At 49.2% G+C, this 23,530-nt stretch overlaps 2 long non-coding RNA genes across 2 annotated transcripts; one reads left to right on the forward strand and one right to left on the reverse strand.

Annotated features, from left to right (window-relative positions):
- Positions 1-8,789: 8,789 nt before the first annotated feature.
- LOC110311045 (uncharacterized) lies at positions 8,790-14,289 on the reverse strand. The gene is made up of 3 exons (XR_002379896.2): positions 14,158-14,289; positions 13,607-13,795; positions 8,790-9,375 (listed from the first exon to the last, which is right to left on the reverse strand). It is a non-coding gene; the product is annotated as an uncharacterized LOC110311045 (long non-coding RNA).
- A 286-nt stretch (positions 14,290-14,575) lies between these two features.
- On the forward strand, positions 14,576-22,265 carry LOC110310018 (uncharacterized). The gene is made up of 3 exons (XR_002379791.2): positions 14,576-14,652; positions 21,848-21,933; positions 22,140-22,265. It is a non-coding gene; the product is annotated as an uncharacterized LOC110310018 (long non-coding RNA).
- Positions 22,266-23,530: the final 1,265 nt, after the last annotated feature.

Consider the following 23,530-nt stretch of genomic DNA (forward strand, 5'->3'; position numbering starts at 1 on the left):
CTTGTTCTGTTCTTCATCAGCAGGTGCTGCTTCCCTTGACCAACCTGAGATGTCCTTTTCTTTTCCCTCATGGTTCTCTCTTTGGCCAATTAGTGTATTTCAGGCTGGAAAATAGTCAGGAGGGCACCAGGAAGACTCCGGGTGGGGACTTCAATGCAAGCAGGCATTTTGCCAAACAAGCTTCTTACCTGCTCTTCTGGGCTCATTACCTGTGCTTTCTCCTGTGTTACTATAACTCAGTCACTGGAACCCTTCTCTCTGGCTGGGAGGGAGGCCGCTAGAGAGCCAGCGGGACACAGAGCACCTGATAGCACATTGGCCATTCATGTAACTACCGTGTAAGGACATCTTGTTCTTAGTCCTAGGAGGGTCCAGGAGCCAATGCTAGGTTCTGGGAATCCAGCTATGATCCAGACCAGATCTAAGGAGGGGAAGGTACTCCATGTAGCTGCATGGGCATGGGAAAAGAATTAGACTCTCTGTCTTTGTTCCCTTCAATCTGATGATGGCCAGCAGATTCATTGAAAACCATTTGTAGACATGAGAGATTAGGAAGGAGTAGAGCACAGGGGGCTGTGTGGTGGGATGAGCAACAGGCATCAGACAAGGCAATGGCTGGCTTGAGCGGTCGGTCGTACCTTAGGACATGCAGGAAGTGTGCAGATTGAAGGGAGCTTTTGACAGTTGCCACATCTGTGTCCCCTCCCTTGTCATAGACATGCATGCTGCAGGATTATAGGAAGACTAGGTATCTGTGTCACACCTGGGGAGGGAGGGTAGAGAATGAAGTGAGCAGGAGATGGAGTGATAATGGGCTGGCCTTGACCATCAGCCAGCTCCTGGGGGAACAGAAGGCTCTTCTCGGACATAGGAAAGCTAAGGAGTATGGAGTCCCAGGCAGAGTTTGTGAGAGAGGATGACCTACTTCTCTGGGACATCAGGACTCCGTGAGGACTATGGCTCCGCCCTCTGGCTCCCATCCAGCTGTCAGTTTCCCCAGCACAGCCCGCCGGTCCTGCCACAGACCCTGGACTGCACTGACAGCAGGCGAGCAGTCTGAAGGGACAACCTGAAAGTAGTCACACCTCACCTCCTCTGATGGCTTGGGATATCTTGAAGTCTTCTCACTTAAAATTTTGCTTTTCATGCACTCGGCCTGATTTCCTCTCTCAACCCTTTACCTTCCATTTCCTTTACATTCATGTTCTCTCTCTCTCTCTCTCTCTCTCTCTCTCTCTCTCTCTCTCTCCCTCTCTCTCTCTCTCTCTCTCTCTCTCTGTGTGTGTGTGTGTATGTCTCTGTCTCTGTGTGTGTGTGTGTGTCTGTCTCTGTCTCTGTCTCTCTCCCAAACAAACAATGAAAAAAGAAAATCCAGAGATGAGGGTGGGGATGGGAGGCGGGGGAAGGGTAGGTGGGAAGGGGCTATAAAGTGAATAAATAAATCAATGAATAAAAAAGAAAACCCCAAACAAACAAAACCCCAGCACAACAAAAAAATGCTAAGACAAAATAAGACAACGAAAAAGGCCCACAAACAAAACTATAGTCTGTTTCTCTGCTGGCCAACTGCTACTCTTAGGCAGGGTCTTGCCCTGGAGTGTGGCTGACATAGCCAGGGATGCTTCATTAGAGAAAATTGATTTTCCCTTGTGCAGATTGGTTAGGGGTGGGACCCCATATCCACTTCCTTGTCTCTGTCCTGGGACCCCGCCGTCTGGCTTGAACTTGTGCAGGTCTTGTGCCTGCTGCCACAGTCTCTGAGCTCATAGGTGTGTCTGTCTGTTGTGTCTGGAAGACACTGTTTCCTTGGGGTCCTTCATCTCTGGCTCTGATCATCTTTCTGCCTCTTTTTCTGAATAGCTCCCTGAGCCTTGAGGTTTGATGAAGGCATTCCATTTAGGAATGAGTACTCCAAACTCTCTCTCTCTCTCTCTCTCTCCCCCCCCATGGCCCAGTTGTGGGTCTCCGTGTTAATACCCATCTACTGCAAGAAGAAGTTGTTCTAATAAGGGTTGATCTATGGCCATAGCAATATATCATTAGGAATTGTTTTATTGCTAGTTATTTATTAGTAATCATAAAGGTTGCTATTAATTTATTACTATTAATTCCTTCAATAGAACAATAATAGTGGGTTTTCCCCTAGGCCCATGACCTATATAATTTCATGTTCTTGGCCAGGTACCTGGCACACACACACCCCCCATCCACCCTCACAGTAAACTGTGAACTCATAGCCATGAGGGGCCCACACCGACTGTTGATTCAGGACACCTGGACAGTCTGCCATTCTCAGCCTGGAAAAGTACAGCCAGCCAGGAGCCACCTGACCCTGAGGACAGACTGGGTGACTCTCCTAGTCTAGCCAAGCCCTTTCTCAATGTCACAACTCTGCATTTCTTCTTGACTGGATGGCACCCCCATGCTTGCCTGTCTCTCCCAGGCTAGATCACACACTCAGAGAGTTAACAATTGCTGTCTCTGTGCCACTCACCCTTCTGTGGCTCTCTTTTGTCCCCTGTGGCAGCTCTCTCTCTCTCTCTCTCTCTCTCTCTCTCTCTCTCTCTCTCTCTCTCTTCAGGCTCAGGGCTGCATGTAGGTCATGCTGTGAGAACCTACAGGAGATGCCACAGGTCCCTGCTCAGCTGTAGCCTTGGGCGTTTCGTTCCCTGGATGTAGAGTCAAAGTTAAGTTGCCCAAGGCTCTTGCTAGCTGCGTTTGAAGACAAAGTTGTGTTTGGAAGATATAACGTACTCACCAGCAACCTGAGTTCAGGAGCAGTCTTGCCATGCCTCTGGGCTTCTTTTTCTAAAACCACTGCGTGGTGGCATTCTCTTTGTCACAGAAATGAGATGAGCTGTGTCTGTGTGGGGTCTGGTTTCCCTGCTTAATCCCCGGAGCTTGATGAGACCCACAGCTGTCACTGCACGTGGAAGGCTAAGATGCTACTTTTCACCGCAGCCTTTGATTGACAACAGAGGATGCTACACGTGCGGTTGTTGGAGGAGGCTGATGTTGGCAGCAAGCTGGCAACTGGACCTTTGTACCCCCACTTAGTCACTTTCAGGTAGCAACTTGACCTAGTGTTTTCTCTCTTTTTTTTCCCTTTTTTTACTGTCATACTAGCAGCAACTCCAGTCTTTGAGTTGTCTCTTCATCTCAACCCAGAGCTCTACTTTCATGAAGATGACTGGGGTGTGTGTGTACAATTTTAGATTAACTGAACAAATCTCCTAGTCCCATTGGGGGTTCCACTCTCCTGAGAAGGGAATAGAAAGATTTAATGAATGTGATCTTGGCCATTCGTTTGGCAAGCTAAAGGGAAGGTAGTGCTCCCTATAAGAGTGCTCCCCAGGAAGACATCCTTGCCAAATTCCTGAAGCATGTGAGTGTGACCTCATTTGGAAAAGGGTCTCTGTAGATGTGACCAAACCCAGGCTTTTGTAATTAGGACATCAGAATGGTTATTGAGGGGACCTTCGTGCTGTGACAGGCAGAGGGAGCTTCTCCAGGCAGCAAGGGAGGGAGCATGTGACACCTGGGCTTGGGATAGGGAAGTATAACCATGCACATCTGGAGACTCTGAAGCTGGAAGAGACAGGAAGAAGCCTCCGAGCCGAGGGCTTTGTGGCCTGCTGACACCTTGGTGTTTGCATAGTTGAGGCTGTAGTATTATTCTGTACTCTGTAAATCACTAACCTAGAGACTGGTACCCAGAAACCTTAAAGCCTGACTCTCTGATCTGGATTCATTCCCTGTGCTGAGCCTGCTCAGTCTCGGGCATCTTCTCGGTTCACACCACCTCCTGAGCACCAGTCGGCTCCCTGAGAAGCACATCCAGGTCCCACACGGGGTGTCCTGGCTCACACCGTGGAAGTCCAGCCCCAGCCTGGCCTCTTCTGGTTCTCTCCTTCAGGGCTGGCTTTCCTCCTGGGCTTTTTGCTAGGAAAGGCATGCATGCTGCTGCAGATTGCTGTAATGGGCATGTGGAAATCACCCCCACTGCGAAGCTCTCTGCTGCCTTCCTGAGAGCCCTGTCCCCTCAGTCTTCTTGGGCTCACTGTCATCCATCCTTCCTATGCTCCACCCCGCCCCCACCCTCTGCACACTCAAATTAGTGCAATGAGGTTATGAAACTTCCGGAATTCTTTCCTAAAATGTGACTGAGTTTGGGAGCAGATGCCCTGTCAGGAAATGGGCTTATGTCCTTCCTGTCCCTCTGTCCGTGGCCCTAAGGTGTAGGGTCAGGGTCATGATGATGTGTTTCTCTGCTAAGGAGCACATAGACAGCCTTTGATCATCACAGAGTACTGTCGCAAGAGTATGTGTAGTAACACATTTATGCTCACACCAGCAGTGCACTGCAAACACACACACACACATACACACACATACACACACACACACACACACACTCCTTTATGACAAGAGCTGATGGCCAGTTTCATCTGACAAGTTCAATACACTATCTCTTAAGAGGCATCCTGAAGTGTGGTTCTCACACAGGCATGGTGTCCTCCCATGGCATAGCTCAGCTGGCACTTGGTAACCTCTAGCGTTCATGTGTCTCTGGATATTGGGTTAATTCATTTGTCTGTTGCTGATGGCACACAATCTCTCTAATTTCATATGCGAGTCTGAGTTCTTCAGTCCAGAAGTGACCACAACTTTCTGTAACCATGGCCCTTCTTTTTGCCAATGCATAGATGTTCTTTATGTATCATGAGTACTAGTCCTTCTTGTTTAAATACAAAACACACCTTTTCTGTATTATTATTGTCTTTTTTTTTAAAGGTCATTTTGTTTTACCCATATGACCATTTTGCCTGCATGTGTATATTGCACCATATGCATGCCTGGTGCCTACAGAGGCCAGAAGAGGGCATTGGATCCCTGGAGCTGGAGTAACAGATGGTTGTGAGCCACCATGTCTGCTCTGGAACTAAACTGGATCTTCTGAAAGAGCAGAAAGTACTCTTGACTGCTGAGCAATCTCTGCAGCCCTCACATCGATTCCTTCTTACGATGACCATTGGTATCTTGTATCATTTGTTTGCTTGCTTTGGAGCAGTCTTATGGTATATACAGCCCAGCGTGGTCTCCAATGCACGATTCTCCTACCTCTGCCTCCCAAGTGCTGAGCTTCCAGGTACGCACCATCCTGCCTGTCTTGTTGGTATCTTTTTGCTAAAGATGTTGTTGGTATCTTTTAGCATATATAGAAATTTTTTTCTTGTAGGTCTGTGCTCTTATTTATCTGGTGCATCTTCCAGGCGGCTGCAGTGCTTGTGATTCACCACTTGCCTTGGTTTCTTTTCCTGTTGCCATGATAAAACAACCCCCAAAAAGTGACTTAACCAAGAAGGGGTTCATTCGGCACACAGCTCCAGGCTACAGTCCATCATTGTGGGGATGTCAAGGAGGCAGCAGCTTACGAGGACAGTCACATCGGAGCCACAGGCAGGAGCAGAGAGCCATGAGAGACAGTGCGGGGCTCAGCTTCTCCTTTTCAATCTGGTGGGGGCAGGGAAGACATGACCTGCTGCGGTCCATACTCAGGTTGAGTCTTCCTACCTCAATTAGCCAAACCCAGTGAGTTCCTCAGATGTTCCCAAGTGACTCTAGGTTCTCAAGTTGACAGTCGGCACTGGCCACTGGAGCTCTTCCCATTGCTGATAACCCTAACAAAACACCTGGCCAGTTTCTTCTGTTCTCTGTAGCTAAGGTGTTACCTTCAGCTATGTGGTAGCGGCTGCGTGAAGGATGACCTAGATTTGGGCTCTGTGTCACCTCCATTGGTGACTTGTGCTTCTGCATTCAAATCTGCGTGGGAGCTGAACTTCCTCAGCAGTGGGCCTCCTTACCCGTTCCCCTCATCTCTCCTTTCTTGAGTCTCTGCCTTCCCAACATTGCCCAGAGCCAGCCCATCCCGCAATCCTTGGGAAGTGGATGCTGTGTGAGGCCCTTGGGCCACAGTCCCTGGCAGCACCGGTAGATTCTGGATGGGGATTCTTAGGCAAGAAGTGCTTCTTTCCTGCTTGAAGGGATGGTTGTTTGGGTCAGTTTTGCTCTCTAAAACTAGGGCTCCAAAAGAGTAGGCTACATGTTCTAAGTCCCATGCCACACGAGACATGGTATTGAGGCCAGGATTCAAGCATCCCCTTGAGAAGAGATCCAGTAGTATTAGTGGCCTGGGCTCACTCTCTTGAGGGCCTACAGTTACCCTGACCAAAAGCTCTCTGTAGCTCAGTTATCTATTTGATAGCTTTTATTTTCCATAGGAGAAAACCAAGCATCAAAGCTGCTTAAAGTCCAGGCTCTTCTGTGGACTGGGGATTCCAACTAGAACATAACGTGCTCTGTTTCATCTCTGCCATTTGAGGTTGGCTCTTAGTGATGGCGTAAGGGTCAATCTGCGTGGAAGGAAATGCCCACCCAGACCCAGAGCAGGTTCTTCTACTTTGCCCGTAGACTGTACAGTCTTGGGCCAGTGGCACAATCAGCATTCTGAGTTCAAAGGGCCCACCCAGTGCTAGCTAAAGTTGCCCTCAAAGACATGCACCAGACTCTGGCCAGGCTGGGGCATACATGTAAACGGTGACCAGAGAGAAGTGTAGGCTGACAGAGAGAGCCCACACTGTTTGTCTCACACCTGGTGGCAGCCTGGCACACCATTCAGGGCTGGAAGACAGGCCTGCCAGGAGGCACCTCCCTCTCTTCTGTGGGCTCACAGCAACTCAGAGATGACAGTATGCAGGACGCCTCCAGGCAAAATCCAATGCAAAGCCCATTTCCTCCCTGCCAGAGACGATTCCTCACTCCTACCCAAGTGAGGTGTCTGCTCACCAAATCAATTTCTCGGCTCCTGCACAGCCCCAAGCAGAAGCGACAGGAGCTTTATTGATCCACACCCTCAGCAACATGCTTGCTGGGTAAGCGGGAGCCAGGTAGCTTCCCTGTCTTCCTGCTCCTCCTGTCCTGCATATACCCATGTCCACATGTCCAGCCAGCTCATCCCAGAAGGCAGGGGGGCCAAATCATAGTCCCTGAGAATCTCAGGACACCAGGCCCCTTCTAATGACCATGAGATACCAAGCATAAGGCTAACCAGCTTGTTTGTTTGTTTGTTTGTTTGTTTGTTTGTTTATGGACAGGCTGGCCTTGAACTATGTAAGTGAGGATGACCCAAGCATCTCTTCTTTCACCCTCACTTCCCAGCTTGCTGGGATTATGAGCGTGTGCTATTATACTCTGTTCATGGGATCAAACCCAGGGCTCTGTGTGTGTTAGTCAAGTACTCTACCAACTGAGCTACAGCTCACTCCCATGATGCCCAGGTTTTCATTATTGCCAGCGCATCCTGCATCTGCTGGGAGGGCTTCTCCCCACCTCACCTGTCACTGTGCCTACCATGACCTGTGTGTGACCTGGGAGTGCTGTAACTCTCCTTTACTGTTTAGTTCAGCTCTAACCACACCTGCTTTGTCTGACTATTGTGACACGATCTGCTGTCTTATTTTGCCCCCTTACCTCGAGAACGGGTAAACAGATGCACATTGTATTCAAACAATGACTCGACTGGAAAGAGAAATAAACCAGGTCTTTTCCACAATAATGAACTCCTAAATGCAACGAAAGGGAAGATCAGAGTCAAAGGGATGCTGTTGTGTGACTCTATTCACTGGCAGTTCTAGGACAGTAGCAACTAAACAATACATGATGTCAGAGACATAGGAGCAGGTGTTTCCGGGTGGGAGGGGGGCATGTTAACAAGTGTGTGAGGAGGTGAGGTGCTGAGAATATTCTGGAAACCACAGACAGACCTCATCAAATTAGACTCTTAAGGGTGTACATTTCATTCATGCTCACCCTCAGGGCTCTCTTATGCCTGACACAAAGGAGCTAGAGGTGCTGAGTGACCACATTTCACCAGCATCCTCAAGCGGAACACAAGCAGAGGAAGTCAGGCTTTCCCGCAGTAGGCGACGGACAGCAAATTTAGCATGGGGAAGGAGGACCATGAGCGTGTATGTCTCTCTGTGGAGACAGTCTTCCAAGCAGGCAATGAGAGCCAACTCTAGGCAGAGCATAGCAGCCCCTCCAAGATGACATACATACTGGTCTTTGGGGCTCTGGGGACAGCTGGTGCCAAGTGCTGCAGCTCAGGCAAAGGCCAGCCCAGAGTTCACTATAGCTGGAAAAGTGGACACCAAGCCCCAGAAGAGACCCACCCAGGTGGCAGGTAGCAGCTGTACACCCCAGGGTGGTGGTGATGGGGAGATGGCCAAGCTCTCTTCCAATCACAGACACTAAACATCACAGGCCCAGGTGACCAGACTGGAGTACACTGTCCACCACCGGAGAATTAGAAAGCATCTGAGAAAGAGCACAGAGTCCAGGGCCTGTTGGCCCAGCTTGGAGTCCAGCCAAAAGGCCCTCTGCAGAACAGAGGAGCCCTCAAAATTCAGAGCCTAGGAAAAAATGAGTTAGTGGGTTACAGAACTAACGTGGCCCTCTGCACCCAGGTAAGGGGTTCCTGGTGGTGGTCACAAGTTCTCCCAGGATGCTATTTTCAATGAATTAAAAGAATAGAATTCCTAGGAGTGACCATAAACACAATCTCTTCTAAGAAGTGGAAATCATGTGGAGAGTCAGAGTGGGAAATCTCTCTCCATCTTGACATGTGTGGCTGTGTCTGAAGGCACCCTGTTAGCGGTAGATAACATGTCTGCCTCATAACTGCACGGCTGTTCTGATGTAAGTACACAGGTGCAGTGACTGCAGGCTTCTTTATTTGGGGGCTCACCCAATGTCCTCTCTTCTACCTATTTTGAGGTTTTTGGTAGGTTTACCGTTAACTACTTCCCAGCTAGAGCTCTTCAGTCCTGTCCATCAACATCTGGGTTCCGTCTCATCCATCCACATCCCGGTTCTGTAGCATCTATCCACATCCGGATTCCGTCTCGTCCATCCACATCCGGGTACACATTGTCTACTTTCTGCTACATCCCTTACACACTTCTTCTTCCCCTCTCTCTCCCCGTCTATGAAGCGAAGCAAGTCTTTAGCTTCCACTTCACTCACACAGTGTCCTTCAGGCCCATCCACTTCGCTACAGCAAATGGGATTTTGCTCTTTTCCGTGACTGGGTAATATTCCATTGTGCGTCCAGTACACATTTACTTCCTCCATTCATCCATCTCCGGAGATTCTGTATCTTGGCTCTGTGAAGGGCAGTACATTAAACACACAGGGTGCCTTCAGAGGAGAGATACAAGGGTCGAAATGATGAATTCACTGAAAGAGCTTGTCAGAGATTGGGGCCGACAGAAGAGGAAGTGGAACTTGAGGATGGATCGATAGAAATTATCCAATCTGGAGAACGGGAGGGGAAAAGACCAAAGACAAATGAACACAGCTCCGGGGAACACACACAATAATATCAAATGGAAATACGTATTTGAAGAAACAACGGCTGTAAACTTCCAAATTTTGATGAAACTATCATGATTCTAAAAAAAAAAAAATAAAAGTGGAGATCTAAAAACTGTTGGGAAGCCAAGGATGAAAGCACACTGATGCTCGCTGCCAAATCATAGCTTCTGATACATTTAGCAGGCATTCGGATATCATTTTAAAAAATGGTTAATTTCTTAGTTCAAAGGGCTAAAAAAAGAACAATCGCAAAACAACATAAATTGTCAAAAATGGGGGGGAAAAAGAGAGTAATAAGGAATGGAAACGGACTTTCAAAAATAGAGCGCAATGCAGCCACATCAGGCTTAATTCGGGTTTTGTTTGTAGCTTTTTTTGGTGAAGGATGACAAGATGAACTGACCTCTGAGAAGCAGAACGAAGAAAAGGAAGCAAGAAAGCAGAAATTAGCATTCTAGAGTGCTTTGCGGGGGTGGGGGGGAGATACTGTGAGCAATCCCACACAAATGGAAGTCCTACGGGTGCGCATAAGCCATTTTGTGCAGGGAGCACGGTGACGGTCCACAATCAACACAGTTTAGCAGCCATGATGCACACACACAAAGACCATGGGCAGTTTTGAGTTGTCTAGAAGGCCCGTGGTCATGTTGAACATGCAGCCAGTGCAGCCCAGAATCCTCTATCTAGATAAACAGGGCGGAAGCTCACACTCATGTCCAGCATTGTCTGCTGCCACCCAATGTGAGATGGAAGAGATCCAACAGTGGCAGTGTGGGACTGCCCAGAGGGATGCCTGCTCTCCAGTTAGACACCATAATGGAGCTGGATGAAGGACGCAGTGCAGGAAGACTTCCAAATGGTGGAAGGCAAAAGCACACTGGCAAATACAGAGTGATGCTATTTTGGTGAGGGTCAATGCCTTCAGGCCAACTGTGCTCCTGGTTTCTGTCTATGCTGGCAGGATGAGAGCATGGGGCTATAAGCCAGGGAAGCTGGCTCCTGATGACATCTGCAAGCCAGGAGAAGGAGCATGAGCAGATGAAGGGCACAGGTCCTGAGTAGGGCTGTGAGCATGACAGACAGCGTTGTGGGCTGTGGGGGACCAATGTGCCCCTTACTTTGCTCTTTGTATACCCAAAGTATTTCAACTCAAGGTCAGAAACAAAAAAATACCAGACCTGTGGTTCCTGGGGATGCAATTTGGAGGCACTGGAGTTGGGAAGCCAGTCCTTCTCCTAGGGGAGGACTGTCTCAGAGGGGACAGAGACCACTTGCTATGTGGCACTTACAGTGGGCCTTGAAACAGAAAACAATATCAGAAAAGACTGGGAGACCCTGGGGAAAACTATGAGCATCTCTCATTAAGTGTGCATCAACCTTAACTGCGGACAGTGAGCCATCACAGTGTGACAAATTAATAGTTCCTGTGGGTATGTGGGAGTCCCCACCAGTGTCTGTGGACCCAAAAATAGTCTGGAGTAAAAACAGTATTAAGTAATCAAAAGTACGGGTCCTCCTGTGTCTTCTGACTCTCCTTCCCTCATGCTAATTAATCTGTCTGGCTTATCAGGTCCAATATGGGATGGTTAATCTTGCCTAGCAACACGACTTGATTGACACCTCTAGGAAGTTAGTGTAACAGGTGTTTTCAGAGAGGTTTGCTCATGATGCTCTGCCAGGCGAGCTGGCCAGAGGAGGTAAAACATAACCTTGGGGGCCCTGATCTCTCGGGGGGCCACTTCTTGCTACTGCCCCAGTGTGATTCCTGTCCTCTGGGATGTGAGCTGCTCCGCTCTCTGCTTCCCATCTGCCCTGAGGTGAACCCATGTGATGCTCTAACGTGGTTGAGAGAATGTTGTACTTGCTCCCCAACCTGCATCCAGGCCTGAGTTCAATCATGTCCCCTTTGCATCCTGATATTATCTTCCTCTGGGGATACTGAATCAGGAGACTTTCTTTGGGTTTTCTGTGTCATAAGGTCCTCTGTACCCCCAAGTCCTTTGTCCTTTCATGTCCCCTGTATTTCAGGCCTTCTGTGCCCCAAGGCCATCTGACTGGTGGCGCCTTTGCCTGGGGTGGAGGAGGCAATGTGACTTTGGAGAATCTGACTCTCTCAAGGTCACCAGAGGAGTACAGAGAGTGGAAGGAGAGAAAGTCAGGGTCCTCCCGGCTTCTGTTCAGCTCCCAGCCCAGGGCCTGGAGCTCCTGCCTGTGGCAAGGCATGTGCAAGAGTCTTAATGAAACGCCAGACAAGCCATTTGCATTCTTTGCAAGACCTGGAATTTTTATCTTGGAGGTTTTTTTCCCCCCTGCTCTGGGAAAGACATTTTAACTGACTAATATTTTTGAGACTCGCTCTGGATGTCTGTTAAAAATCAAGTTCTGTCCCTGCTAACAAGCGTGACTCAAGGTAGGAAGAGGCTGTATGACTCAGCACCCAGGACATGCGACCACTCCCCCTGCTAGAGGGGGACAGCAAGCCTGACCTTGTTAGGATCACTTTAGAGGTGTCCATGTCCATGTCCAGACCTGGCCACTGATATTTGGGGGATGGAGAGAGCTTTACGCCACTGTGTACTAGAGAGACTGTGTCTGGGTACTATCTCTGATGCTTCTGCTCCAACTGAATTAATCAAGATGATGGCAGGCAAGGACAGGATTCACCCATTCTTGTCGCTCCTACGCAGGCCAGGCCCCTTCGGCCCTCCCTACACCATTTTGTTCAGGCTACTACCCTTATCCTTGCTTCCTAAAGCCCCACCCCCTGACCAGCCGAGGACTCTGGGGGCCAGCTGACAATGACCCAAGCAGGTATACCTAGAGACATTTGAATAAGCAGAGGCCTCCCATCTCAGCACTCGCTCTCCTGGGTCTCCCTTATCCACAGCTCATGTGCCCCAACACCATAGTCATGCATCTCTGCTCTCGAGGAGGCCTTGTGGGACAGATCCAGAGGCTGTACCCACTATCAGCATGAGGACGATATCCTTCCTTTGGTTTGTCACTATTTCCTCCTTAGGCTTCTGTCTTCAGTCCATGGGGCTAGGGCAGCGGACATGGGTGAGAGCAATGACCAGGCTAGGTGGCTCCTGTTGGACATCTTGTGACCTTGATAACTCATACTTGTCTCTGAACTTTGCTGGCTACAGAGTCTGAAAACTGTTGTATGAGATTCCTGAAAATGCAGCTGTCAGAACTCGTAACATTGCCCATCTTGTGCTAGCCCACATGGAAGGCTACTGTAGGTGGAGTGCATTGTATTCCTGCATGAGAACTGTAGGTCTCAGTGGCTTTGGGCTTGATGGCTCTGTACCTAGAGCTGTGAACTTTCCATTGTGCATCTCAGTGGCCACAGTCACCCAGGCCAGCAGAAGTCACCTTGGACTTGGGGTTTGCTGCAACCTCAGGCAATGACTCCTATCAGGCCTTGATCCACATCCATGCACACATAATACACATGTACATATATGTTTGCTCCATTGTTGCTGTCTGTGGCCCAAGAATCAATCCATGACTCCAAGAACACAAAATGGCTTTCTGGGTAGACCCTACTAGGAATCGCATGACAAATGTGCAACCTTTATCCTGAAGTTCTATGGTGTCTCAAGTATCTATGGTTTGCTGGAATCAGTCTGACATGGCCGATCTTGTGTGATACAGACTGGTGGCGGTGTACCTGCCTCCAGGAGCCTTCACAAGCTTCGCCTGGCCCCTTGTTGGCCCTGAAGTGTGTGTGTTTTTTGCTTCCCTCACTCCTTCTACCTCCTTTTCGTTTTTTATATATGTGTTTATTGTCATTGGTGAAGTTAGGACAGAGCTCTCAGCAAGCAGACCTTACTCCATTTTGAAACCCAAGTGGCCCTGGCAGGTAGGTCACTGAACCCCAGTGACCCTTGAGCTCTTTCTCCAATGACTACCCAGGTGTGAGCTATATCAGATATGATGAGCTGATACTAGTTGGGGTCTCCAGTGTGAGGTGAGGACCCAGAGGGATTAAGGATCTAATGAGGAGTTAGGGATCTCTAGTAGGGGTGCCTTGCATAGCAGTTGAAAGGGCTTCACTATTTCATGGCTTTCAGGTTTCAGCTGGGCTTATAGTGCACCCTTTCTGGGGTCTGACTTCTGGGGGTGGGTTGGGACCTCACAGTGAACAACTTAAGCCAGGGCATACCTGAGGATGATGAGTAGCCTGGGGTCAGCTGTGGTCTAGTCTGTGTTGATTGTGTAGGTGGTATCAATTCCCAGGGCTGCTGTACAATTCCGATCCCATAAGCCAAGGGCCACATAGAGGTCACCACAGGGACGTGACCTTGAGAAGGTCACAGCGGGGACTTGTGACTGCTACCTCCTCAGAGGCCATCTGAAGTGGAAACATGACTCTTCCAGACAGGCCCATTTTCCTCCCCTCCCTCTCCACAGCATAATACATAGACGGCCATTCCTCAGCCTCAGCACAAGCTGGTCACCACCACAGCCACTGTTATCTGCTCAGAGGCCTAAATTACCAGCAAAGGGAGATAGATGGCCAGCCCTTCCCAGCTCAAATTGATTCCCTCCCGGGGCTCCCAGACCCTCTCACTGGTGATCACTGGAAAAGCTTCCCCCTCCTACACATAATGGCCCCTCATGAGCGCCTGATAGGAGCAAAGATATCCAATTGCACCATGATGCGGTGAGCCAGGCACAGATGCAGGGGTGGGGTGCATTTCAAGGGTGTCTTACCCCACAGCCCTAGTGGCTTTCCAGGAAGATGCTGGGTCATCAGAACTAAAATTTCCCTGAGTGGTGGGGGCCCTGAGGACAGACTCCAAGCTCTCTCTGCTTCTTTCATAAGAAAAGAAGAGATGCAGAGGAAGTCACCAGCATATACTGTGGTCTATTCTGTTCTGGGCAAAGTGGAGTTCTGGATGCACAGAAAGGCTAGGAAAATTTCCTAGGCCACCCAGCTAGTGAGTGTGACTTAGCCCTTCCTTGACCCCATACCCCCTCTCCAACCCTGCGCTCATTCCTCTACCCTAAATCTGCTGTAACTCTACGCCCCCCCCCCATTTAACTCCAGCCCCTATTGTGATCTCACTATTCCTTCCTCTCAAAATCCCCAGGAACTTGCTAGCACTGAGTTCCGGAATTGCCTGGCGAACATAGGCAATATTCTGCAGGACTTCTGTCTCCTTTCCCAACTTCCCTTAGTAAGAGAGAGGGGCAAAATGACATATGGTAAGTGGTCATGACAGATACAGTGGTTGGTAGCCACCTCTGGTATCCACAAGTAATATCACACTAATGCCCTGTGACACTGGGCAAGTCAGGCAGCCCCTCTATTTCTTCCTCTTGGGACCAATCTGAATGCAAAGAGAGATTGCTTTAGATGCTCCTTGAAGATGCAAGGGTCCCCTCACACCCTGTCAGGGGACCGCAATATTGCTAGCAGCATTGATGGTGACAGTGAAGACAGGGATAAGCAAGATGATTGTGTAGCATAGGTGTGGAGTCACCAGTATTCAGGGTGACATTCATGATACCACAGTAGGGACAGTAAAATGGCAGTCATGATGAAAACAAGGGTGTATTGATGGTGATGGCAGGGTGACATCAATGATGGTCCGGTCAACTGTCATAGCAGTGGGAACAGTGAGGGAGATGCTGTTGCTGTTCTTGGTGGTGGAGACAGAGATGATGGGGTTGGTGGTGGCTGTGGTGGCAATAGTGGCGATGCTGGTGTGGTGAGGTTGATGACAGTGGTCAAGAGGGTGATGATGGCCTTGGCGGTGATTATGATAATAGTAAGGATGGTGGTGATAAGATACATATGTCATTTATAGTGTGACACTGATTCTGATGGTGTTGTGAGTGATGAGGACAGTTAGGGCATTGGCAAGGGTACTGGTACTGCTGATGGTGATGGTGATGAAGGGGTGCTGACGGCAGGAGTGATGGTCATGGTAGTGATACAAGTAGCACTGAGAGCATGAGTGAAGGTGACTCTGAGGACAGTTGTGCTGTCGACAGTCAGCTCCAGCGTCAGCAGTGTGATGGTGATAGCGATAGTGTTGATGTTAACAGTGACAGTGTTGATGTTGGTAGCCATGAAAGTGATGGTGGTAAGGATGTTGATGGCAATGAGTTGTATTAAGGACAGCGTTATCAACTCAGCGCTTAAGCCAGGCAGTCTGTGGAGTGGTTACCAGTCTCCACTGGGTCTTCCCAACCTTCCCATGAAGTCCCTGCCATCTTTAGCCCCATAATATGAATACAAGAACAGAGCTGCGTGCCTGGGGCCATGAGCAGAGACCAGGATTTACAGACTTTCTTCCCAACCCCAGAACCTCACTCCCAGCAGGCCCCCATTTCCTCCTCCTCCTCCGGAGCCCACCTGCCTCGAGCTAACTCCCTTACGAGCTGACAACTAATCTACTAATCTCCGACTGGTTTGGCGCCTTCCATTGTAATTCTGGCAGCCATGTCACGCGTCTGCTAATTACATGTTTTATTGTCTCATTTGCTGTTAAATATTGCTTGAGCCTATCGTTAAGCAAACCTACCTCCTCTGTGGATGTATCCTCTTCTGAACCCCCCACCCCCCGCATACTAGGCTTACTGGGGACATGTCCCATGATGGTGACACTCTTTTCTGTCTTCCCAACTTGGCCTTTGACAGTGCTATTGGGTCTGAATTACCATTGTCCTATCTGTCCTCCTGCCCACTGTACAGTGATATATTTAAGCAAAAGGCTACTCACAGCCCATCTGTCTGTGGCTCCTTCAGGGTATCTGCAGGGTGGACATGTGGCTGCAGGCTTTTTGTGGCTTTCAGCCCTTTCTCTGCAGGCTGACCTGACATAACATTTCTACCCATGTGGCCTCTTCCCCTTCTAGGCTGGCAGTTGGCTTACTGCTCTCCCTGGTCTTTCTCAGAGCTCCCGGGCTCCCCATTACCTGTGGGGGCCACCCTAGGTCAGCTTCTCCCTCCAGAACACTTCTCATTAAGCCATGCCCGTCTCTTCCCCTACACGTGCCTGTCCACAAGGCTTTCTAACTGGGCTCCAGGACTTCCACGCAGTACGGAAATCATCCAGGTCTCCAAACACTGACTTCCGAATTCAGCTTGACTTTCAGTTCCCTGTTACTCTGTATGACTTCAGTACTTGACCAGGATAGGTTCAGGCCCCCCTTTCTATTCCGGACATATCTTACCACCTCCATTTCTGTTGTTAATTGTTGGCCATCACCTTCTGCTGTGGATATCTGCACACCTGCTGCAACCCCACCCAGTCTACTTGTACCCGACATTGCACAAAGTGAGCTATGCCAGGCGAACACTGCAAAGGTCAGCTCCAAGGGACACAGGCCTAGTCCTGCTTCTTATGCTTCCCCAGGGTGTAGCTTTGATGGGTGGCAGCTCCCTCGCTCAGGGAGCCTTGTGTGTTCCCTGACCTTCCTCTCACACACAGCCCAACTGCCCTATCATATTGGTGGTCTCAAATCCCTACAAGATGGCAACATTCCAGAAACTTCCATCTGAGATTTATAACCAATACCGCTTATTCCTATTTCTGGAGAAAATGTCCAGATGTGCACACTTGATCATTCCTTAAAAGCCTACTGTGACCCTGCCATGAAAATACTTCTCATGGCTATTTTGGTCATTAAAGTGTTATTCAACTTAATCCTTAGCAAACCCAACACAGAGGGGTTAAGGAAGTTGCCTAAGCTGGCACAGCCGGTGTAAGGAGACAGAGGCTTTCCATCTCCTCTAGAAGGCTCAGATTCTCTGAGGTGAAGATAACCTACACTTGTTCACAGCCAGGCTCCAGAATGGCCGAAGATACTGCAGCTCTAACTCGTGCCATATCCTACACTGGGTAATCCCTGAGAGACCACTTCTTACCTTCCTCCTGGTAGCACCCCACACCACTCAGGGATCAGGACTAACAGCTTCTCCTGTGAGCATCCCAACTGCCCCAGTGCACTGCAGGAAGGTGTCCCAGAACAATGGCTATAGCATGAGGTGTGTCTCACCTCAGCACCTGCCTCAGTTATGGATGCTACAGACTCCCAGTATGAGTGTATGGTATGTCTGAGGGCACCTGAGACTTCCTTGAGACGTGACTACCAGAGCCCCAGGAAAACAAGTGCAGTGTACCCCACTGCTGAGAGAGGGAGACAGCAGCTATGGGTTACTTCAAGGTCTGTGTGGTTCAGATGGGGTAGGAGCTTGCTCATCCTCACCAGGTCTACCTTACTGTTCACCTCTGTATCTGGGGTGCATGATGCTAGGGATGCAAGGCTGATTGTGGATATGAATTGCAAGGCTGTCGCAACTCTGGTGTGAGTGTGTGTGAATGTGTGTGCATGTGTGTGTGCGTGTGCGTGTGCGTGTGTCGTGTGCCGTGTGCATGTACGTGTGCGTGTGCGTGTGCGTGTTTGCACACTGCGCTTGGGCTGGCACACTGCTTAGCTGGGGCACAGCACATCCTGACAGTGTCTCCCTGACACACAACAGCAAAACGGGTTGGGCAGTCTGACCAGCAGCCTTGGAGGGAAGTCCCGCAGGGTCTGCACAGCTGCTGGACAGCTGGAGCTGAGCTGAGCTGCTAACTTATAGGAGCCCCGGGTGGCCAGCTGATTGGATCCAGCAAGACAGAAGCAAGGAAGCTTTGGGGGGCACTTTTATCTCCTTCATAATACATTTCTTAAGATACACGGTCAATATTTGTTCAATGCCGAACTTGGGAAACAAACAATGGAAGGAGAAGATTGTCTGTAATTACGGAGACAAACATCAGCAGTTTGGGGATGTGCTGTGTTCTCCTCCCTTCCTCGCTCTTCGCTCCTCTCGTCTATGTTAACAGTGCATGCTGTGGTTGACCTTCTCAGCTTCCAGAGGTCAGGCCGATGGCATCTTACCCAACTGTGGTTGCTCACCACACTCACACATTGCAACAGTTTGTCCTGTCCCCTCCTCTGGGTCTCTGTTGCCATGAAATCTCATACCATCTGCCCTGGGTCTAATAGCCTCCTTCCTGTCCAGTCTGTGGACAGGATGGTGGCTTCATTCCTGCAAGGGCCTCCTGGGGCACAGAGAAGAAAGAGTAGTTCCTGGATGGGTTGAGAGTCTCATGATAAACCTGGCCATTCCTTAACCTTCCTATACCTACTTCTCCGAGGATCAGTGTGGTGGTTTGTATATGCTTGTCCCAAGGAGTGGCACTATTAGGAGGTGTGGCCTTGTTGGAGTAGGTGTGGCCTTGTTGAAGGAAGTGTGTAACTGTGGGGTGGGCAATGAGACCCTCCTCCTAACCATGTGAGAGCAAGTCTTGTCCTAGCAGCCTTCAGATGAAGTTGAAGAACTCTCAGCTCCTCCTACACCATGCCTGTCTGGATGCCGCCATGTTCCTTCCTTGATGATAATGGACTGAACCTCTGAACCTGTCAGTCAGTCCCAATCAATTGTTGTTCTTTATTAGAGTTGCTGTGGTCATGGTGTCTCTTCACAGCAATAAAACCCTAACCAAGACATTCAGCTTGCTCTCACTCAGACTCCTCCTGTAGGAGCACTTCTCTAGAGGCACCAACCCTCACTCCCAGTGTCCTCACACTTCCTAGAAAGTATCTCTCTATGCACCCTGGGATAGCTGGGTCCTCCAGACTCTGCAAGAGAACACACTGACTTCTACGTGTCAGTCCAACACACACAGTCAGCCTGGTTCATGACATACAGCAGGCATGGAAACAGATGATCAAATGAGGAACGGATTTGTGTCTCTTTAATACCCATCTCTGTATACACATCTCTACACTCAACCCTGGCCATCTCTCCAGGACAATCTTGTCAGAAGGGTACCACATGCCATCCCCTGCCCCCTTCCACCTGGTCCCAGGCAGCCTGTCACATGGGCCCCCACAGTTTGCACTGAGCTGTGGCTGTTACCATGTTTGGTACTCGAGAATAAATCTAGCCTGCTTTTGCTCACATTTGCCGCTATTCCATAATGAACTGTAAACAATTTCTTTCTTCCATGCTGGCCACTTGTACAATGTCTCTGGGCCACTTTCCGCCCTGTGTCTGTGCTTCACGGGTTTTTCTTTTAAAGATTTTGTCTTTTGATCATTAACCCTTTGTCTAAATACATCGTGGAAAATTCCCCCCAGCACCGTGCTCAGGTGGCATTGGGGCAGGGAAATGCGAGCAGCTATGCTACCACATCGCTGCCAGTGTGAGTCTTGGTGAGCTTCATATTTTGCCTCCTAACCAGGGTTCCAGGACAGGGCTGTCAGGCTGCAAGTGTTATCTGTGCTGGGTCACAATGGCTGGTCCGTTCCCAACCCAGCCAGCCTTGTGGGAACTGAGTTTAGCATCTAGCTTTATAATGCTTCCCAAATTGTACAAACACTTTGCCTTCTAATTTTAGTTTAGTTGTTTCCCCCCACCCTTGGAACAGCCATGAGGCAGATATTTCCAATTCATTAAACCTCCCACATGTGTTTTAAATTTCATTTCCAAGATAAAAATCCCAAAGACAACACAGAGGATGAGAAGACACATTCATTAAAATGCGGTTGCCTCCCACGCCCTTCTTCAACTCTCTAGATCATTCCTACCCCATACCAGGGCCTTCTGGGAACAGCTCTCTCTCTCTCTCTCTCTCTCTCTCTCTCTCTCTCTCTCTCTCTCTCTCTCTCTCTCTCTCTCTCTCCCATATCTAGCTTAGGCCACAGGTTCATGGGTTAAACAAAAGAAACGTACTGAAACATACTCTCTCCCATTCTGGAGGATAGAAGTCCAAGGGCAAGGGGTCAGTGGGCTGGCCCTTGCAAGGTTGCTCCCTGAGGCCACTACAGTAGTAGCTGCCACTTCCCTATGTCCCTACATGGTCATCCTGTGCTTGTCCACAAACAGATTCCTTTAGAGGACACAATCAGCCTGGACCAGGCCTTGCCCCAATTCCCTTATTGGACCCTTCTCTCTTTGAAAGACCCTATCCCAAACCCATCCTCATTCTGGGGTGCTGAGAGGTTAAACACTTGAAGGGATGAATCTAGGGAGACAGTTCTGCCAAACACCACATAGCAGACACTCAGACTGGAGGGTCCCCCTTTCACTCCCACTTTTGGGTTAGTGTGACTAAGAACCCCAAGAAGCACAAGCTTTTGTTTTTCAAGCCACTGGGTGTCCCCCGGAGCACTGTGGCACAGACAGGGATTTCCAGACTGGGCTGGTGGGATCCGTGGGCAGCTTGGAGAGAAGTCACTCCCTCGTCTGTGTCTGTAGAGTGGGGATTGATGGTAATTTGGGGAAGGTTAGCCCAGGACCATCTCCCACAGAGGGACAGGGACATGATGGATGAGAGTTCCTTTCCCAGATAGAGAATTTTTTTATTTCCCTCCATGTTTGATTCTAAGATTCATATATAGCCATTGGGAACAGTACAGAATAAGGAACAAAGATGTCCCAGACTTACAGCAGTCCCAAAGGCCACATCTCTGAGGAATCCCTACAGTGTGTGTGTGTGTGTGTGTGTGTGTGTGCTGCTAAGAGCTCATCTTGCCTCCCCCTCTCTTCTACTTGAAACTCAGCCTCTTGTGCGCAATGACAAAGACCTTTGCCTGGCCAAGCTTTATTCAGTTCCAGAGCCTTCTCCTGGCTCCTCCTCTCAACCTCCTAGAACGCCACTTCGTCAGATTAGCAAGGAGGACCATAGCTGAACACCCTCGGTGTCTGCGATGGTTAATTAGAATAACCAGCTTGATTGAGCTCTGCTCGGGGTATTAATGAAGCATGATGCTGAGTGTGTCTGTAGGAGCATCCCATGAAGGATGAGTTGAGACGTGACTCTGAATCCTTACAAAGTCCCATGTTGTCTGGGTTCCCTATTGCCATAGACTCAGGAAGGACCCACAAGCCCCAGCAGATAGCAGGGCCATGGGGAAGAAGGACTTCAGTCCCTGGGGAGTCATGTTCTTCACTCCACCCCAACGGATCCTACAGTGACCTGAGCACTTTCTCTGGCTCAGGTGTAACTGATTGTCTCAGCTGGTACCAACTGTAAGGGATGCAGATGCCGTCCAGCTGTTTATGGAGAGATAAACTCACGAGTTCTCACTTGTTATTGTGAACTGTCACCTCACCTGTCACTTCTTGACTTTGTCAGAAACTGCATGTCATTAAAAACCCCTTAGTGTATCCGGCTCATCCCAGTTCCGGGTCTAGAGCAAGAATGTGCTACCGTTGCAGCTGGTGGCCTTTCACTAATGAGACAATATACACATCCATTCCTCACCTGCAGACCTTGAGCAGTCAGTATTCATGGCCCTTGCTAAAACTAAGGCATGGCGTATTTTTAATTCAACCTATAGGACATGAGAGTGAATTTCACCCTGCAATTTTCCTTCTGTGTGCCCTGAGTTCTAGGTCCTCCCGTTGGGCTGTCTGGTGCTTATCTGCAGCTTAAGCACCCTGTCCTTCAGTATCCGCTGTCCATCACTGCTTCCATACTGGTAAGGGTGAGAGCGACTTCCTGCTTGGCTCCTGCTCCTGCTCCTGCTCCTGCTCCTGCTCCTGCTCCTGCTCCTGCTCCTGCTCCTGCTCCTGCTCCTGCTCCTGCTCCTGCTCCTGCTCCTGCTCCTGCTCCTGCTCCTGCTCACTGGTACAATTCCTTTTACATCCTCCAAGTTTTAACACTGACATTTGCTTCTGCCCCCAGACCAGGTGCCCCAAGCCAGGCTCTATTTCGGGGATGTTCTTAGAAGAGGAAAACCAAACTCCAGGTGGACACCACAGCGTTGGCTGATCTGCCATATCAACTTGGTTGGATTAATAAATGGCTCAGTGGTTACCAGTACTCACTGGTTTTCCAGAGATCATGAGTTCAATTTCCACACCCTGCAGCTCATATCCATCTGTAACTCCAGATACAGGGAGATCTGATATCCTCTCTTATCCCCCAAAGGCACTTCACATACATGCCATGCATGACACACATATGCAGACAAATAAAAATAAAATTAAAAAAAAAAGAAATACCTAACAACTATGTCTAGGCTATACCCTATGTTGCATGCAGTGTGGGGGTGGGAGGACGGTCAGTAGAGGGAGCTTTAAATTCTGCCCAACATGCAGTCATAAAGTACTTAAAACATTATGGGATAATTTTCGTTTATTTCTCCTCTATCAGTCATCCTCCATTATGAAATTTGTAAATAACAATATGCCCATGCCAGTGTGAAGAGGTTGGACACATGTGTGCCGCTTGTCTTATGTCAACTCGACACACAAATCAGAGCTGTAGTTCTCAACCTGTGGGTAGAGACCTCTTTGGGAGTCAAACAACCCTTTCACAGGGTTCACATATCAGGTATCAACATTATGATTCATAACAGTAGCAAAATTACAGTTATGAAGTAGCAACAGTAATAATTTTATGGTTGGGTAGGGGTCACCACAGCATGAGGAACTATATTAAAGGGTCCAAGCATTAGGAAGGTTGAGAAGCACTGACCTAGAATCATCTGAAAGGAGGGAGAGTCAATCAAGAAAATTCCTCCATGAGACCCGGCCCTAGGCAAGCCTGAACAGCATTTTTTTTTTTTTTTTTTTATTGGTTTTTCGAGACAGGGTTTCTCTGTGTAGCCGTGGCTGTCCTGGCACTCACTTTGTAGACCAGGCTGGCCTCGAACTCAGAAATCCGCCTGCCTCTGCCTCCCGAGTGCTGGGACTAAAGGCGTGCGCCACCACGCCCGGCCTGAACAGCATTTTCTTAATTAGTGGTCCAAAGGAGAAGGCTCAGCCCATAGTGGGTGGTGCCATTCCTGGATTGGTGGTCCTGGGTTCTATAAGAAAGCAGGCTGAGCAAGCCATGGGGAGCAAGTCAGTAAGCAGCATCCTTCCATGGCCCCTGCCTGCATCAGCCCCTGCCTCCAGGTTCCTACCCTGTTTGAGTTCCTGTCCTGACTTCCTTCAATGATGGACTACCATGTGGAAGTGTAAGCCAAGTAAACCTTTTCCTCTACAACTTGCTTTTGGTCATAGTGTCTCAGTGCAGCAATAGAAACCCTAAGACAACACCTGAAGAGAATTAATGAGACATTTTCTGAT

The sequence above is a fragment of the Mus caroli genome, unplaced genomic scaffold (genome assembly GCF_978045245.1).
Source record: "Mus caroli unplaced genomic scaffold, Mus_caroli_1 scaffold_16, whole genome shotgun sequence".
NCBI lineage: Eukaryota > Metazoa > Chordata > Mammalia > Rodentia > Muridae > Mus > Mus caroli.